A 19,503-nucleotide genomic window follows, 5' to 3' on the forward strand; every position below is an offset into this window, starting at 1 on the left:
CCTATTTTTTTTTTAATTTTTTTAAACGTTTATTTTTGAGACAGAGAGAGACAGAGCATGAATGGGGAAGGGTCAGAGAGAGGGAGACACAGAATCGGAAGCAGGCTCTAGGCTCCGAGCCATCAGCCCAGAGCCTGATGCGGGGCTCGAACTCATGGACCTCAAGATCGTGACCTGAGTCAAAGTCGGACGCTTAACCGACTGAGCCACCCAGGCGCCCCTCCCTATTTTTGTCTTGATTCATTAGACACCTCTATTTTCTTTAGGATTCTTCTTTTTTTTATAAAGACACTTTAACAGCTTTATTTCTGTTTAATAAAGGATTTAAACTTTGCCTACCTTTGTTTACAGCTTTGAGTCTTAAATATTTTGATTCATACTTTCATTTTTATTAAAGTTTTCATTCTGTATACCTTTTTTGGTAAGTTAATTCCAAAGGCGTGAGAATTTGCAGACTGAATGTTTTAGTCTTAAATTTATAGTTTACTGTGAATTAAGTTTTCCTTGGAACTTTTAGGGTATGGGTATGGGTACATACTAAATGACTTTGTATACATCCTTTTCAAATCACTACATGGGGTATTAAAAAAGGATATGATAAAAATAATGAACTTTTAATTCTAGAAATCTGTTCCCCCAAAATGAATATAGTATAAAAGGTAAAAGCATGAAAATACTCATTTGAAAGAAATTCCTAATAATAAAACTTGGAAATGTTGAAGAAAAATTATTCATGATGTTGAGAGTAGAGAATAAGAAATTTTATCAGATATCAAGGGTGATCAGATATCAATGGTGGGGAATTTTCTATAAACGGACCCAGCAAGATTCTTGTCAAAACTGGACTGAAGGCAGAGCCCAAATTTGGGGATATATTCATTGTCTATTCCTGTATAACAAACTATACCACAAAACTAACAGCTTAATTTTTTTTTTTTACTCTTCCACTGTGTCTGAGAGTTGGAAATCCAGGAGCAAGTTAGTTGGGTTGTTCTGGAAATTACATGTTGTGGGTGTTCCATGAGGTTGCAGTCATCTGAAGACCTGAATGAGACTGGAAGATTTGCTTCCCAGATGGCTTACTCACATGGCTATTGACAGGAAACTCCCAATTCCTTGCTCACTGTTGGGAGAAAACCTCATACTTCCATATGAGCCTCTCTTCTGGGTTACCTAAGTATTCTCAAGACATGCCTAGCTAGCTTCTAGAACAAATATTCGAAGGAAGTGAGCAAGGAAGCTAGACTGTCTTTTATGACCTAATCTCAGACATTTTACTCTGTTGTTTCTACAATATTCTGTTCATTAGAAATGAGCCACTAAGTCTAGCACACATATCAAGGGGAGGGTAATTAAGCTTTACCTTTGAAGGGAAGAATTTATGGGTATAATTTTAAACCACCAGGTTTACATACTTCCTATGTGCAAAATACATTCACCTCCTCAGAAGGCCTCCAAAAGTTGAAGTCTAGAATCTCATCATCTTAATCAGGTCTAGTTGTAGATCAAGTCCTTGGGTGGTATTCCTCATTTGCAGTATCTCAGGTACAGTTCCCTGAATCTGAAGACCTGTGAACAAAAGAGATAAGTTACCTGCTCACCTACATGCCCACCCAACAGCAGTGGGACAGGCATAGAACAACTTTCATAGACATGCCTGTTTAGAAAGGGGAAGAGGAGATGGGAGTCACTTGTTAGTGGCAATTCTGAAATCCCACCAGGTATACATATGCTGGCAGTTCATTGATTAGGATGCAAGGCCTGGAGATTCTCTTGGCTTTGATGTCTGGATTCTTGATTCTGCCCTATGACATACTTGCTTTTATGAAAGAAAGTTTATAGCTAAATTGAAAACTGTGTGTCTCCTGTTAATCTTATTGGTGTTCATGCCAAAGAACTCCACTCCAAAGCTACAACCACACATCTCTTCAAGGTATGGATGACTCTCTTGGGTTTCTGCTGAGAATGTTGAGAGACAACACTCATAAGCTTAGTAGAAGCCCCACTGTGTGATTTGAGGTGATCTTGAAGCCCCACTGTGTGATTTGAGGTGATCTTTGAGCCACACCCTTAAACTCTTTAGAGGGCCTTGACCTGACTGAATGGTGCTCTGAAGCATCACCTTTGATCCTTCTGAGCCTTAACAAAGAATTTTACAGCCACACTCTCATCTTTAGATCACCTTTCTTCAGTGCCCTGGGTTATGATCTTTGCTTGGTAGCCATTAATTTCAGCATCTTTTGCCATCTGAAAAGACGGAATTTTCAAAACCTGCAAGTTCTGGCTCCTGTTTTAACAGTCCTTCCCTTAACTTTTTTTTAATTTCCCTTCATATTGTACTGTAACCAACAAGAAGAAGCTAGGCAGTACTTCCAGCTCTCTGGCTGGAAATCTCCTTAGCCAGATGAGTCAATTAATTAGGTACATTTTATCCTTTTCATATAAACTGAAGGTGATGGTGTTACCAAACTTTCTGCCACTACATAACCCCTTTCTCAATTTTCTAATATCATGTTCCTTACTTCCTTTTAAGCCACACTGGAGCATTCTCAAAGTCCAGTTTTTGTTTTTATTAAGTCTTATACTAACACACTTCTCAAAGTCCTTCCAGCTTTAGCTGGAATATGTACACACACACACACCCATATATTAAAGAGAGATTGCAGTAGTATGAAGGAAAACTAGCAGGATACCAATTTTTGTATACATTTGTATGATCTGAAACTTAAAGGAAAAAAAAGACTAGTAACTTCTATAGTAATCTAACTTCTGAACTATTTGGTCTTCCCAGGATAGGAAAAAACACTCCTTAAAAATATTAACAAATTTTATGCAGTGAACTTGCATTGTTTTGAAAACTTTACTTACATGAAATAAAGACCTTATTTTGTTTGCTCCAATGAGCAGTTGGAAGTATATCTTACATGCTTTTTTTGGGGGTGGGGGGAAGGGAATTGATCATAAACTCTTCATGTATTACAGCTTCTATTGTGCCCTACAGATTGACAAAATTTTGGGGTTCTGTTTTTCCTATACCCACCTCCTAAAACATTCACTGGATCATTTTAGCCCACTTCCCTTGACTTTTTTCTCTATAAGTGGCCAACATTTAGGTTTTCCAGAGAGCTAAAATATCTATCCATTTGTCAGTCAAATCAGGTTGATAAATATGTGGACCCAGAATCAGCCAGGTGGCAGGCTCATGCCACCATTCTTCATCTGGGTCTTTCATTGTGCCAAGCACCAGGATATGCCAGCATATATGGTAGTACTCAGCTTCCTCCTCGAGCTGAGCCCCTGAGAAGGTGAGGGCAGTTTGACCCCAAGAGGAAGCCTGAGAAATGTGTGGGAGTCCCTGAGTGTTGGTTGTGTGTGTCATAAATCAGTGTTTGTCCAGACTTCTGCTGGAACCAGTGTGGATAGTTACCATTGGTGATGACTACTGTGCTGGAGCCACAGCTGACAGTAACTATCCCTCTTAGGGATGGCTGGAAGGGCTCCTGAGTCACCACAGCCTGAGAACTAGTCTCTAAAACTGAAAACAGACGCAGTGTAGGAATGAAGAACAGGATCAGGGGATCACTCCAAAGACCAGTCTTTGAAATCTCTATGAACCTAGACAATGAATGAGTAGAGAGAGGACAAAGAGAGGGATCCAGGCCATGGTGCAGAGGTCCCAAGGATCTGCTGGCTTCTCAGCTGATGCTGAGCTCTCTGTTGGCTCTTTTATTCCCTCCTGAATGCCCTGGGTGAGGGATATGTGTGTGGTGTATTGTGTCAATCTGTTCCCTTTACTACTTCCTCAACTGTGTCCTTAGCTCAGAAAGCAGCACCCTCACCGGAAAGACAAGTTTACCTGATGAAGCAACCTTTTACATGGCCAATGAGTCCAGAGCCCTTTAAATTTTAAGCTCTGAGTTTGTTTCAGACTGTGCTTACTTCTGAGGGAATGCATAGTGCCACCTGAGGGCTTCTTCAAGACAATGTGAGTAGTGATGGGAAATAGGGAGAATGGATGGTCATCTGTTCATTCATTCAACTAACAAATATTGTTTTAATTCCTTTGATTTTTTTTCCCCTACAACTTGTAGCTTGCCTTTCACTTTCTTACTGGTATCTTTTGATGAGCAGAAGCTTTTACTTAAAAAATTTTTTTAAACTTATTTATTGAGAGAGAAAGCAGGGGAGGGGCAGAGAGAGAAGGAGAGAGAATCCCAAGCAGGCTCTGTGCTGTCAGTGTGGAGCTTGATGCAGGGATTGATCCCACAAACTGTGAGATAATGACCTGAGTTGAAACCAAGAGTTGGATGCCTAACCACCTGAGCTACCCAGGTGCCCCCAAAACGACTCCTTGGGCTTTTTTTTTTCTTCAAATATCGGCCATTATTTCTTTTTAATTGCTTTAAAAATTTTTTTAAGTGTATTTATTTTTGAGAGAGATGGAGAGAGTGAGTGAGAGAGAGTGTGTTCATGAGCTGGAGAGGGGCAGAGAAAGAGAGACAGAATCCTACGCAGGCTCCACACTGTTATCTCAGAGCCTAATGCAGGGCTCAAACTTAAGAGCCGTGAGATCATGACCTGAGCTGAAATCAAGTGTCAGGTGCTTAATGCTCAACTGACTGAGCCACCCAGGTGCCCCCTAAATTTCTCTGAAGTAAGCTTTATGCCCAATGTGGAGCTTGAACACATAGCCCTGAGACTGAGTCACATGCTCTACTGACTGAGCCAGCCAGATGCCCCAGAAGCTTTTACCTTTTATGAAGTCTAATTTATCAATTTTTTCTTGTATCCTTGGTATCTTTATGCCTTGTCAATGGTAAGGTTTTGAAAATATTCTCTCTCCTTTTTTTTCCCCTAAAAGCTTTATTGTTTTGGTTTTCACATTTGAGCCCATAATCCATACTGAATTAATTTTGTATATGGTGTGAGGTAGAGTTAAATTTCCTTTTTACTTTTTCTAATACGAATATCTAGTTGTTCTAGTATCATTTATTTAAAAAGAACCACTTTTTCCTTTGACTTTCATTGGTGTCTTTGTTGAAGATCGAGTGTCTATATAGGTTATTCATTTATTTATTTCTCCAGCTTATTGAAGTATAATTGACAAATAAGATTATATATATTTAAAGTGTACAATGTGATGTTTTGATATATGTATATATTGTGAAAAGACCATAATTAAGTTCATTAATGCATCCATCAGTAGTTACTTTTTTGTGTGTGTGTCTTAAGATATACTGTCTTAGCAAATTTAAAGTATACAATAGTATAAAAAGTTGGTTTATTTTTGAAACACCCATACCACACAGTCTTAATTACTGTAGTCTTATAAAAAGTTTCAAGATTATTGGGGCTATTTTAGGTCCTTCAGATTTCCATGTAACTTTAAAATAATTTAATAATTTCTGCCAACTCACTGGAATTTGGGGATTGCTTTGAATATCAATACCAATTTGAAGATACTTAATATCTTAAAAATATCAAGACAATTTTTACTTATTCCTTTCCAATTTTTATGTCCTCCCCACTTTTTTTTGGAATGAAAATTAAATCTCTGATTTAATTCAGGATTCACTTTGATGAGGAACATTAGGTCAAATTGGTCCCTTCCATAAAAATGTTTTATGGACTTTTGTTGGTAACAATGAATTTTCAAGAAGGAAGTTTCCTGTAACACGTTTTACTTTTTATGCAATAATAAGTCATTAAAATATGATAGCACAAGCTGGCACTTTCTGGGAGAGGATATCTATATTTGTGGGAACAGTGGGCATGTGTTAAGTCATCAGGCTTTGGCATGTATAAGCTCTGAAAATGAATACTATTTTCTTTAAAAAAATTTTTTTTAAGTTTATTTATTTTGAGAGAGAAAGAGAGAGAGAGAGAGCAAGGAGAGGGGGCAGAGAGAGAGAGGGAGAGAGTCCCATGCAGGCTCCACACCAGCAACACTGAGCCCCATGCCAGGCTTGAACTCATGAACCATGAGATCATGACCTGAGCTGAAACCAAGAGTTGGACACTTAACCAACTGAGCCACCCAGGTGACTCATTTGTTCATGAGGTGAGCACATTTCATTGGTACGTTCAAGTACTGTGAAAGCACAATTCTCATATTACTGAAAGCATAGTTATCACATAAACAGTGAGCACATGCCTAATATAAGTATCCTGTTAATGAAGGAGCAACCAGAATGGTAAAGCTGACTCAATAAGGATATACAGAAATAGGATTTATATAGTCTGGGTGGTGGGGGGATGTTGAAATAAGATAGCTAAAGTATGTTTCCTAAATTATATACCAAGCTGGTGAAAAATCCTAGAACTGTAACTCTTGGGATTATCCTTTCTATTTTACTTCTAATCTGTTTTCTACCTGCTAATCTAAATTTATCAGTTATAAAATATCTGTACCCTAATCAATTTTTTTTAATTTTTTTTTTATTTTTTATTTTTTTATTTTTTTTAATTTTTAATGTTTATTTATTTTTGAGAGAGAAGGAGAAAGAGTGAGCATGAGCCGGAGAGGGACAGATACAGAATCCAAAGCGGGCTCCAGGCTCTGAGCTGTCAGCACAGAGCCCGATGCAGGGCTGGTACTTGTGAACTGTGAGATCATGACTTGAGCTGAAGTCGGACGCTCAACTGACTGAGACCCCCAGGCACCCTGGACCCTAATCAATTCCTAGACAAATAAAATTTAAAAAATCTTTTAAGGTCTGGGGCACCTGGGTGGCTCAGTCAGTAAAGCATCTGACTTTGGCTCAGGTCATGATCTCGTGGTTTGTGAGTTGGAGTCCTGCGTAGGGCTCTATGCTGACAGCTTGGAACCTGGAGCTTGCTTCAGATTCTGTGTCTCCCCCTCTCTCTGCCCCTCCCATGCTCATGCTCTGTCTCTCTCTCTGTCTCTCAATAATAAATAAATGTTAAAAATTTTTTAAAAAAATGAATAAAAAATCTTTTAAGGTCAGATGGGATCATTCACTGATTTCATTCATTATTTTAAGTAATAAAAATTCACTGAGAATTCCTGGGATGGTGGTTATCACCTCCCAACCTGGAGGGAGGAACCAACCCCGTAGGAAATCACTCCAAAATCACACTGTCCCAACACTTCTGGCCAACACAGGAAGGAGGAAAATCATTCCCCCCAACATTTGTCAGGCTTTGTTAATCCAAGAAGGGTTGGGGGACTGAAGCAGAAGGGACCATCACATGATACTGGGCGGTGGGATAGGGGTGTGCTGGACCCTAAACTGGCTCCTCAAAAACCAGGGGAGAAACATCCACTTCTTCTCTGGAGGTGAAGTTCCTGATCACCAGCTCATTTCTTACCCTTCATGAGGCTGTCACTGCCCTGGGGAAAACTTTCATTCTGTAGGTTAATGACAGGGTTGTCAGGAGTGAGATAGATTATGGTTCTGTGTTATGGCAATCGTCTTGGAGATGTTCTGGGCTGCATGTGGGACCATTTAAAAAAAATATTTAGTGTAACATTCCAGGGTTATAAATTGCCTTTTTGTTGTATTTCCAAATTTTGGATTATATTTTCTTGAAAAACATTAAAAAAATTATTTTAAAATAATCATATAGTGGGTGCCTGGCTGGCTCAGGCGGTAGAACATCCAACTCTTAATCCCAGGGTTGTAAATTCAAGCCCCACGTTGAGCATGGAGCCTACTTAAAAACAAACAAACAGGGGCGCCTGGGTGGCTCAGTCGGTTAAGCATTGACTTCGGCTCAGGTCATGATCTCGCGGTATGTGGGTTCGAGCCCCGCGTCGGGCTCTGTGCTGACTTCTCAGAGCCCGGAGCCTGTTTCAGATTCTGTGTCTCCCTCTCTCTCTGACCCTCCCCCGTTCATGCTCTGTCTCTCTCTGTCTCAAAAATAAATAAACGTGGGGCGCCTGGGTGGCGCAGTCGGTTAAGCGTCCGACTTCAGCCAGGTCACCATCTCGCGGTCCGTGAGTTCGAGCCCCGCGTCAGGCTCTGGGCTGATGGCTCAGAGCCTGGAGCCTGTTTCCGATTCTGTGTCTCCCTCTCTCTCTGCCCCTCCCCCGTTCATGCTCTGTCTCTCTCTGTCCCAAAAATAAAATAAACGTTGAAAAAAAAAATAAATAAATAAACGTTAAAAAAAATTAAAAAAAAAACAAGCAAACAAATAAAATAATCATATACTCATAGGTTGTTGCAAAAATAGTACATGGAGTACTGTGTATGTACCCTTATTCCGCTTCCCACATTGGTGACATAATTGGAAACATATAATAATCAAATAATCAAATAATCAAAACCAGAAACTTGATATTGGTACAGTATTGTTAACTAGACTACAGACCTGATCTACTTTTCACCATATTTTACATGCATTCATTTGTGTGTGTGTATTTCTACACAATTCTTCCTGTGTCTCCATTTGTGTAATCACCATCACAGTCAAGATACAGAACTGTTCCAGCAAGACAAAGGAATCACCTCATGCTACCCCTTTATATCTGCGTAACTCTCCCATCCTTGTTCCCTGGCATCCTTAATGTGGCCTCCATCTCTATCACTTTGTCAAATAATTTTTATCATGGTAGAAACATGTTAATTGCTGATAGTGATGGAAATACACAAAGATTAAAGAACTGAAATAAACACTGAAAGCCATTCACAGGCCCTGACTACTGCCACTTTTAATGAGACCTTTTTTGAGACTTGGGTGTTAAGATATTTCGAGGAAGGCACAAAAGAAATGTTTTTCCCTAGACCCAGGATTCACATACCTGGTCCTGGACTCTTTCTTCACCCTTGTCGGCAGAGTTGCCTACTAAAACAATCGATGGGTGTACCCTGAGGGTGGAACTTTCCATTCAAGAATACATTCATGTCTGAGTTCACTCACTGGATGAAAACTCATCAGCTCCTGTACTGGAGACATTCTTCCAGGATCCTATAATATATTCTTCCTGATACAGGAAGAATGTATCAGACATTCTTCCAGGATCCTATAATATATTCTTCCTGATACAGGAAGAATGTATCAGAGAGCAGAATGGCAACATATCCTGTCATGCAGGGGGTTATGGTCTAACAGCATGACCACCTCTGGACCATCTCTGAAATTACAGGTTATGATTGTTTGGATTTTCCTGGGGTACATCAGGATGATTCCAGTCATGGAGATGCTACTATGATAGAGCCTTTGGAAACTAAACAATTTTTATATTTGTTCATACATTCATTCAACTTCATAAAATTTTTATTACAAACAGAAGATGAATTGAAAACAAATTCTACCCTCTTGGAATTTAGAGTCTATTTGAGAAGAGACTGGGAAAAAATATAGCTCAGAAAATAGGTTATACATGAGTATACATGAGTAAGTGGGGTAAACTTGTCTGGAGAGGTCAAGTAACTTGACTTGGCTGGACCCAAGGGTAGGGCTGAGAAGTTCGATCACAGAGGCTGAAAAGGGTTGAAAATATCTCAGTTATGATTTTGGACTTGATGTCTTAGATTGTGTATGTGACTTTTGCAAGGAGAAAGGTCAGGAGCATACTTGTAGTTTAGGAAAACAGATGAAATATGGATGCAGGGGGATGCTGGATAGAAGGAAAGGAAAAGAAGAGTGGGGTAAGCTCAGAGAGAAAGGAGGAAGAGAGTCCTGTCTTCGGACTTAAAGGAAATGATGTTTCAGGAAGGAAGATGTCAGTATTTTTAATGGATGGCGAGGGAGCAAGTTAGATGAAAAGTAAAATGCATCTATGAAGTTGCCAATTAGAAGCTGTTTCCTGACATTAAGGAGAGTACCTGAGGAGATAACAAACAAGGAAGTCCTTCTGCAGAGGTCTGAAGAATGAATGGGAGAGCCGGGGCAGGGGTGGTGGTGGTGGTGGTGTGGGGAAGGATGGGGGGTAGAATATCAAACCATAACGCCCACTCCTCCATGGAAAGACCTCAGAAGAGAGAAGCAAGCACCAATCTGTGGAAACAATGTTTTTGTTTTGTTTTGTTTACAAGAGAATGGGGACCAGAAAGGGAACCAGGGCATAGAGTCCTTGTTTACATAGAGAAAACAGCAATTTTGGGCATAGGACTAGGGAGCCAAATTTCTTTGTGAGAGCAAAAGTTTGCAAAGCAGCTTTTGAGTTAGGCTCTTTTTTCTCCCACTTGCTTCCCTGGCTTTACCACTGAGAGATTAAGAAAGGAAACAAAACAAAACAAAACAAAACAAACCCAGCTCAGGCCAAACCGGATTTGCAGCCTAACCAGGGGCAGCAGGCAGCGTTTAAATATTTCTTCCTACACTCATCCTCCCCTAGGCCCTAAATTTATAAGAAAAAAAAGATCAACTGGTTGTAAAAACATCAATCTCAAGAGGAAAGAAAGGGAGATAGGGGCTGGAGTCAGTAGTCACCTAGAGGGGCAAAAACAACAGAAAAGGGTGGACTCTACTTCACTATAACCTTGCCTGGGCTCTGTTTCTGAGCAGATCATTCCTCCTTACTCAAATTCATAGAAGTAACACCATCCTGGACTTCAGTGCCTTCTCCTCTTCTTTTGTTTGTTTCTTTTCTTTTTTTTTTTTTTTTTCTGAGAGAAAGGGCACAAGTGATTGAGGGGAGAGAGACAGAGAGAGAAAGAGAGAAGGGTGGGGCTCATCCAAAGCAGGGCTTGTGTTTTAACCCCAAGCAGGGCTCATGCTCACCTGAAGTGGGGCTCCAGCTGACCCCATGTGGGACTCAAGTTCACAGATTGTGAGATCATGACCTGAACCAAAGTCAGATGCTTAATGACTGGGCACCCTCCTTGTACTTTTCTAATCTGAATAACTGATATGCCTGTAGAACGGTCAAGAAAATAAAAAGACACCTATAGAAACATACACACTGTGTAAAAAGAGGCATCAACTCCACATTTTAACAACATGAATTAGAATTAATTAGAGCATCAAGATTGATTGATTGATTATTTGTTGTTTAAAGTAGGCTCCACGCCCATCATGGGGTTTGAACTTAAGGCCCTGAGATCAAGAGTCGAATGCTCTACTAACTGAACCAATCAGGTGCTCCTAGAATGTCAAGATTTAAAATAAGTGTAATGACTCTTGATTTCGGCTCAGGTCATGATCTTGCAGTTTGTGGGTTCAAGCCCCACATTGGGCTCCGTGCTGACCGTGAAGAGCCTGCTTGGGATTCATTCTCTCCCTCTTTCTCTGTCCATCCCCTGTCCCTCTCAAAATAAATAAATAAACTTTTTAAAAATATTAAAAAAATATGTGTAATGTTCTCAAAGATACAATAAGGAAAAATAATAGAAACAAAGGATAAAGAGGATATGTTTCATCAAAAGACTTATAGTGGTCCTCAGGGCCCTGCATAGCTTCCTCCTCAAGGTTTTGCACAAATATCCCCATGTCATTTTTTATTCCCATTCTCTGCTTTATTTTTTTATCTATGGAACTTACCACCTTGTAACATACTACACAATATATCTCTGCTCTCTCTGAAAACATATTCTCCATGAGGTCATTGGTCTGTATCCTCAGCACCTAGAACGTGGCCTAACTCATAGTGGATATTCATAAATACTCGTTGAAATAGATCAATAAATGAAGAAGTGCAAGAGATATAGGAATTAAGGATAAGGAATTAGTTTATGGATTTATCAAATAAAGCAAGGGCAAAAGGCAAAAAGGATGGAAGGAAGATAGAAAGGGAGAGAGGAAGGGAAGAATGAAAGGAAGGAAGAATAAAAGGACATTTTCATATCAACCTGGATGTAAAATAATACACAATACATGTGACGTGAGGTTGTGTGGGTTGGACACTGGGAGTGGAACCAAAAAGAAATGAGAAGGGTACCTAGGTGGCTTAGTCGGTTAGGGGTCCAACTCCTGATTTCGGCTCAGGTCATGATCTCATGGTTCATGAGATTGAGCCCTGCATCGGGCTCTGTACTGATAGCTCAGAGCCTGCTTGGGATTCTCTCTCTCTCCCTCCTTCTCTGCCTCTACAGGCCAAAATAAATAAATCAACTTGCACACACACACACACACACACACACACACACCCCTGAGAGCTTGCTAAAGTGCTTAGTGTTCAATTGTAGGTGAGCTGTCAGTAGGAGCCACAGACAACTGAAGGCTTGCCTGTAGCAGTAGCATCTGCTTTCTCATGGGGCCGGCTATGGGCAGGCCTTGGTTCCTTATCATGTGGTCTTCTCCATGGGGTTGTGTTGAGCAGGGTATCTTACTTCCCATAGGACAGATGATCTAAGAGAAAGCAAGAGACAGCAACCAAGTCAAGCTACTATTCTTTTGTTAATAACCTAGTATCAGAAGTCACATCCTGTCACTTCTGCATTCTACTTGTTAGAATCTAGTTGTTATGTAAATGGGTTAAAGAGGAGCTCAGTATATTGGCTCCTATGTTGTTTTCTTCTTCAGAAAGGGCTATGGCCATTACCCTGCCTGCACCAAAATTAGGTTTTACACATCCAGTGGCTTTAAATATAGATCAAATAAGCATGTATTTTGCCATTTAGAGCCTGCCTTCTTTGCTTGCCCCACGAGCCTGCATTCAACATCTGCTAGCCATAGATGAGAAAAATCCTTATACTATAAAAGATCCCAAACTGCCTTCTAGCTATCTGACCTGGAGACTCCTGGCTGTGTTGCTGAATGACATCTCCTAGACATGTAAGCCCTTCTCTGATTCCCTTTGTACCTGGGAATTCTTTACTTTACTTTTCTGGGTGTTGGCCCTGTGCCATTCTTTCTGGAAGGGTTACTGCAGTAAGGGACTTCCTGCTCACCTGACCTTTCTAAGTGCCACCCAAATAAATTTCTCTGTGTGTTACTGTCCTCTTGTTCCAGCACTTTTTGTTTGCCCTTTTCCTCAATCAGCCTGAGATCCTCAAGCTCACTAACCACATTTCTTTGATGCCAAATAATTTGAAATTGTATTTGGAACTTCATGAACATTATGTTGCGTTGATGTCAGATCCATTATAGTCCTCTAAGTAATTTTGATTTTTTTTTTAGGTTTATTTATTTTTGAAAGAGAGAGAGCATGAACAGGGGAGAGTCAGAGAGAGAAGGGGACAGAGGATCTGAAGCAGGCTCCACATTGACAGCAGTGAGCCTCATGTAGGGCTCAAACCCATGAATTGCAAGGTCATGATCTGAACCAAAGTCAGACGCTCAACTGACTGAGCCACCCAGATGCCCCAATAATTTTGATTTTTTAAAGCAGGCAATAGTTTGATTGAGGTCATACTGAAGACCCTGTCTCTTGGATGGTAGGCAACTCAAATCTCAGTCAATCTTTTTCTTCATTTAGGCTTCTTGGGAACTGCCCACCACATCCCAGATTCAGAGATGAGCCAGAGATTTAGGCAGAAATTATACACAAATGTCAGTTTCCCCCTCTGCACCCTCTTCTTTATAGAATTCCCCCCTTCCTTCCCAGTGGCTCTGAAGTCTGTTGACTGACTGTTTCTTCAAGACAGTTAGACTATGGGTTTACTTAAGGAGTTTTAGCCTTGCCAATCCATGCTAACTCCAGGCTAACAGCCATAAAAATTGGGGACTCTGTGTCACCGTACCCTTAAAAAAATTTAAATTTCCATCCATTAACTCCCTGCATTTTCTTCATTGTCAGGTGTTCAGATAGTTGCTTTTTAATACTTTTTTCCCTGGAAGGCATAGTTGATATTTGCATAAGGTTCTGTCTAGGAGGAGCTCATACAGATATACCAAAGCAGAGCTCATCTGTTTTTTAAAAGAAGACTTCCCAAAGTTCTATAGCACAGTTATATTGTACTTCATTTGCTAGGACTTTGTCACATGTCCACCAATAGCTAGGAAGAGTGGGATATACAGCCACACTTTTGTGTGACAAAGAAGGGATTATTGAGCTCTTCTTACAAAGAGCTCCTTGAGTGTGTAAGTGCATCCCAAAGGATGTGTGTGTTTTTATTTTTGAGAGAGAGAGAGAAAGAGAGAGAAGAGCGCGTGCACATTAGTGGGGGAGGGGCAGAGAGAGGAGACAGAGGATCCAGAGTGGGCTCTGCACTGACAGCACAGAATCCAATGTGGGGCTCGAATTCACTGAACCATGAAATCATGACTGAGCTGAAGTCGGACACTTAACCAACTGACCCACCCAAGTTCCCCATTACTACATTAATCTTATATGGCAGGAGCTGTATATAAAATGCAGAAATATTAAGGCAAGCTTTGATAACAACTGTGGGAATATCGAGAACAAAAATTAAAGAATGCATCCAAATTTAGAAGTATAGTTATATTGATTATAGTTATATTGATATTAGTAAAGTTTTGGCATAAAGAACCTTTTTGGAAAATGGGGTAATTTTTAATACTTGGGATTTTATACATGTGTGTTGCATTAAATGCAACCCACTTAAATACATGTTTAGTACATGCAGAGTGTTTCTTCTGTTTGCACTTGGTCAGCAAAGTGCGTCATGGAGGATGCTCCTTTTTGGAGGAAATATGTTTGATCTCAGCCCTTAGATCTGATTATAATCTTCGAATTACGAAATAATTGGACTTTGTTTTTCCTGAATCAGTTCCTTCCAAATCATTCATGTTTTCCTTCCACTTTAGGGCTTAGGTAGTTATAGGAGTCAATCCAGACCCTTGCCTTCACCTTTCAATAGATGGTCCACATTTAGGCTGCTTGAAAGTTGATGTGTCTGATCATGTGATCTTTTTTTCACAAAGGCTGGGGTGTGTTTTTGTCCTAGTTTCTTATCTGAATCTGCCACTGTGCCTCAGGCCACCACTGTATACCAGCCAGCAGTAGTACTCAGCATGGTCCTCAGGCTGGGCTCCGTGAGGGTCAGGGCAGCTTTACCTCCAAAGAGGGACCCTGAGAACCGGCAAGGGTCCAGGAGTGTTTGCTGTTTGTGTTGTAAATCAATGTCCTGGGGGCTTATCCGGGCTTCTGCTGAAACCAGTATGGATAGTGAGAATCAGTGACTGCTCCAGTGCTGGAGCCACAGGTGAGAGTGACTGTCCCTCCTGGGGACCGGTCAGTGAGGGCTCCTGAGTAACCACAGCCTGGGAACTGATCCCTGAAATGAAAATAGACACATGTTAGGAATGAAGAATAAAGGCAGAGGGATCACTTCAAAGGCTGGCCTCTGAAATCTCCATGAACCTGGGCAGTGGGGGAGGAGGGGGAGGAGGAGGAGAGGAGTCCAAGCCATGGTGCAGATGTTGGAAAGACCCCTTGCCCCAGAGCAGAGGCTGGACTCCCTGATGGTTCTTTATCCCCTACTGAGTGTGGTGTGTGAAAGGGGTGTGTTTGAATGTTGCATTATGCAAATCTGAGCCCTTTATCACCCTCTTCCACTGCATAGGTCTTCAGCCCTGACAGCTACTACATGGTTAGGGTGTGGGCCAGGGGTGGCTGTGTGCTGTGGATTTACCTCTTGGGAGGAAACAGCTGCTCTGAGCTGCTCACAGGCCAGTGAGCAACTGTTCAGGGTCCATTAAATTGGAAAAACTTGGGTTTCTGCCAGTCCTCTGAGAAGACCCACAGTGTCCCCTGGTGGCCTCCTTGTGCTGAGGGTGTATGGTCTCATTCATTTAACAAATAACTATTGATTTACGTTTTTGACATTGCAACTGTATTTGACAAGCCATTGCACACTCATTGCTGTCTCTTCTTCGCTCATTCCTGTTTGTATTTCTTTCTCCAGTTGTTGAAGATCCCACCTCAGTGTCTATTTTATTTTATTTTATTTTGTTTTATTTTATTTTATTTTATTTATTATTTTTTTAAAGATTTTATTTTATTTGAGAGAGAGAGAGTGTTGGGGGTGGGTAGGGGCAGAGAGAGAGAGAGAGAGAGAGAGAGAGAGAATCTTAAGCAGGCTTCATGCTCAGTGCAGAGCCCAACACAGGGATACCACAACCCTGGGATCATTACCTGAGTTGAAATCAAGAGCAGGATGCTTAACTAATTGAGCCACGCAGGGACCCCAAGATTTTATTTTTAATTAATCTCTATACCCAACCTGGGGCTTGAACTCACAACCCTGAGATCAAGAGTCACATGCTTTGCCGACTGAGCCAGCCAGGCACCCCCCACCCCACCCAGTATCAATTTTAGTGTTACATGGTCTTAATTTCTGATCTGAGTGTTCAGAGTGATTAAAGGAATTGTTTCATGACCAGGTGACTCTAAGGAAGTTATTAATTTGAACCTTACATTGAATAAACAGCTGGTTTAAGTCAGAATTATTTTAATAATTTACTTTAGAGAACTTTAAAAAAGAAGCCACTAAAGACTGAGTGTTAAAGCTTTTACTGTGAATTCAGTAGAGTCTAAAGTCAGCTGTGTGAATGATCCGCTAAGTCTACAGGACTAGGCATCCCCACCCAACTATGGATACCAAGGTTGGGGAAGCTTTCCTGGTTGGCAGTGCTCCATGCATAGTATCACACATTGGTGCCAGGAGAAGTTAGCACAGTCTATGACTCCACTGGGAGAAGACAACTGGAAGCTTTTGCTTGGAATTCTCTTGGACCCAGCCCGTGTGCCTCTTCCTTTGGCTGATTTTAATCTGCATCTTTTTTGTGGTAATAAGCCATATCTATGGGTACAACAGGTTTCAGTGAATTATCTGAGTCCTTCTGGGGAATTATCAAAACTGAGGTGACCTGGGGGACCCCTGAATTTGCAACTGGTGTCAGAGTCGAGGGTATTTTGGGGTACCTTCAGACTTTGGGGGACCCTTCAGACTTTTCAGGGTCCAGACTCACATCAGTTTGTTTTGTGACATCTGTGACATCATTCTGGGTCACCTGTTATGAGGCAGCTCCACGTGTCTTGGCCTGTTAAGATGCTGCAGGACCAGCATAAATGGAAAGATATCCTGGACACTCAAGCACACCTTCTTAGTCCTGTATTTTTCCACTGCTTTTGGAAGTAGACAAACTGCAGCAAATATAAATCTCCCTCTTACCACAATGTTTATTGTGGTAAAACATTCATAACATAAAACTTACAATTTGAACAATTTTTAAGTGCATAATTCAGTGGCATTAGTAAATTCACTTTGTCGCACTCTATTACCATCACCACCACCCAGCTCCAGAACTTTTTATCTTCCAAAATGAAATTCCATATCAATCAAACAGTGCCTGCCCATTCTCCCCTCCTCCAGTACCTAGGAACCAGCACTCTACTTTATGTGTTGATGAATTTAACTACTCTAGAGATCTCATGTATGTAGAATGATATGGTGTTTATCCTTCTGTGACTGGCTTATTTCACTTAGCATAGTGTTTTCAATGCTCATCCACATTGTAGCATGCATCAGAATTTCCTGCCTTTTTAAAAAAATTTTTTAACATTTTTACTTATTTTTGAAAGAGAGAGACAGAGCATGAGTGGGGGAGGGGCAGGGAGAGAGGGAGACACAGAATCCGAAGCAGGCTCCAGGCTCCCAGCTGTCAGCCCAGAGCCCGATGCGGGGCTTGATCCCACAAACTGTGAGATCATGACCTGAGCTGAAGTCGAACGCTCAACCAACTGAGCCACCCAGGGGCCCCAGAATTTCCTTCCTTCTTAAGGCAGAAAAATACTCCATTGCATATATATATATATATATATATATATATATACCACATTTTGTTTATCCATCCATCTTTCAATGGACACTTGGATTGCTTCCACCTTTTAGTTGCTGTGAATAGTGCTTTTATGAATATGGGTGTACAAATATAAGACCCTGCTTAATATTATTTTGGGTATGTACTCAGGTGAAATTTCTGGATCATACAGTAATTTTTGGTTTAATTCTTTTTGAGGAACCGCCATACTCTCTTCCACAGTGGCTGCACAATTTTATGTTCCCACCGGCAATATACAAGGGTTCCAGTTTCTGCATATCCTTCTTAACACTTGTTAGTTTCTATTCTTTGGCAATACCATGATAATGGATGTGAAGTGGTAGATTATTGTGATTTTGATTTACATTTCCTTCATGGTTTATGGTTAATGATTTATACCATTATGCTCTAATGGCATAGAGCAACTTGTCAAATGTTTCTTGGACACTTGTATATTTTCTTTGGAGAAATGTCATTCAAGTCCATTGCCCATGCTGTAATCATTTTTATTTTGTTGTTCTTTATATAGCCTGGATACTGATCTCTGATCAGATATAAGATATACAAATATCTTCCTATTCTGTAAATTGCTTGTTCACTCTGTTGTTAGTGTTCTTTGGTGCACATACATTTTAATTTTGATAAAGTCCAATTATCTGTTTTCTTTTTCTTTTTTTGCCTTTATTTTTGGTGTCATATCTAAGAAATCATTGCCAAATCTAATATAGGTGTATCTCAGAGATATTGCCAGTTCAGTTCCAGACCACAGCTGTAAAGCGAATATCTCAGTAAAGTGAGTCAAGTGAATTTTTTGGTTTCCCAGTACATATAAAAGTTATGTTTACATGACACTGTAGTGAATTAAGCATGCAATAGCATTATGTCTAAAAAACAACATGCATGCCTTAATTAAAAAATACGTTATTGCTAAAAAGTGCTAGCCATCATGTGAGCTTTCAGCAAGTCATCATTTTTTGCTGGTGGAGGGTCTTGCTTCAATGTTAATGACTGCTGACCAATCAGGGAGGTGGTTGCTAAAGGTTGGGGTGTGGCAATTTCTTAAAATAAGACAATAATGAAGTTTTCTGTGTTGAGTGACTTTTTTCAAGAACGATTTCTCTATAGCATGTGATGCTGTTTTGATAGCATTTTACCTTCAGTGGAATTTCTTTCACAGTTGGAGCCAATCCTTCAAAATCTGCTGCTGCTTTGTAAGTAAGCTTGTGTAACATTCTCAATCCTTTGGTGTCATTTCAACACACTGCACAAATCTTCACCAGGTTCCATCTCAAACCCGAGTAAGTTCCACCTCAAAAGCCTCAATTTCTTTGTTCATCCATAAGAAACAACTCCTCATCCGTTGAAGTTCTATCATGAGATTGTAACAATTCAGTCACAACTTCAGGCTGCACTTGTAATTCTAGTTCTGTTACTATATGTACCACATCTGCAGTTACTTCCTCCACTGAAGTCTTGAACCCCTCAATGTCATGTGTGAATGTTGGGATCTACTCCTTCTAAACTCCTGTTCATGTTGCTCTTCTGACCTCTTCCCAAGAGTCATGAATGTTTTCAACAGCATCTAGAATGGTGAATCCCTTCCAGAAAGCTGTTCATTTACTTCATCCAGATCCATCAGAGGAATCACTACTATCTATTTGATGTCTTTAACATTTCTTCAATGATGCGACTTGAAAGTCAAATTACTCCTTGATCCATGGGTTGCAAAATGAAAGTTGTACTAGCAGGCATGAAACAACATAAATCTCATTGTACATCTCTATCAGAACTCTTGGGTGACCAGGCACATTGTCAATGAGCAGTAATATTTTGAAAGGAATCTGTTTTTCTGAGCAGTAGATCTCAACA

The 19,503-nt window shown here is 40.4% G+C and overlaps 2 protein-coding genes and 1 gene segment (V, D, J or C); all 3 read right to left on the reverse strand.

The window, feature by feature from the left end:
* LOC124518350 (immunoglobulin lambda-1 light chain-like) overlaps nt 1-19,503 on the reverse strand; it is a 677,956-nt gene that overhangs the window by 493,578 nt on the left and 164,875 nt on the right.
* LOC124518353 (immunoglobulin lambda-1 light chain-like) overlaps nt 1-19,503 on the reverse strand; it is a 721,987-nt gene that overhangs the window by 460,849 nt on the left and 241,635 nt on the right. The gene's annotated exons all lie outside the window — the stretch shown is intronic.
* LOC124518352 (immunoglobulin lambda-1 light chain-like) overlaps nt 1-19,503 on the reverse strand; it is a 550,070-nt gene that overhangs the window by 446,132 nt on the left and 84,435 nt on the right. The gene's annotated exons all lie outside the window — the stretch shown is intronic.

This window comes from Lynx rufus, unplaced genomic scaffold, assembly GCF_022079265.1.
Source record: "Lynx rufus isolate CCGP_SWC_20201006 ecotype Redwood Valley unplaced genomic scaffold, mLynRuf1.p SCAF_24, whole genome shotgun sequence".
Lineage (NCBI taxonomy): Eukaryota > Metazoa > Chordata > Mammalia > Carnivora > Felidae > Lynx > Lynx rufus.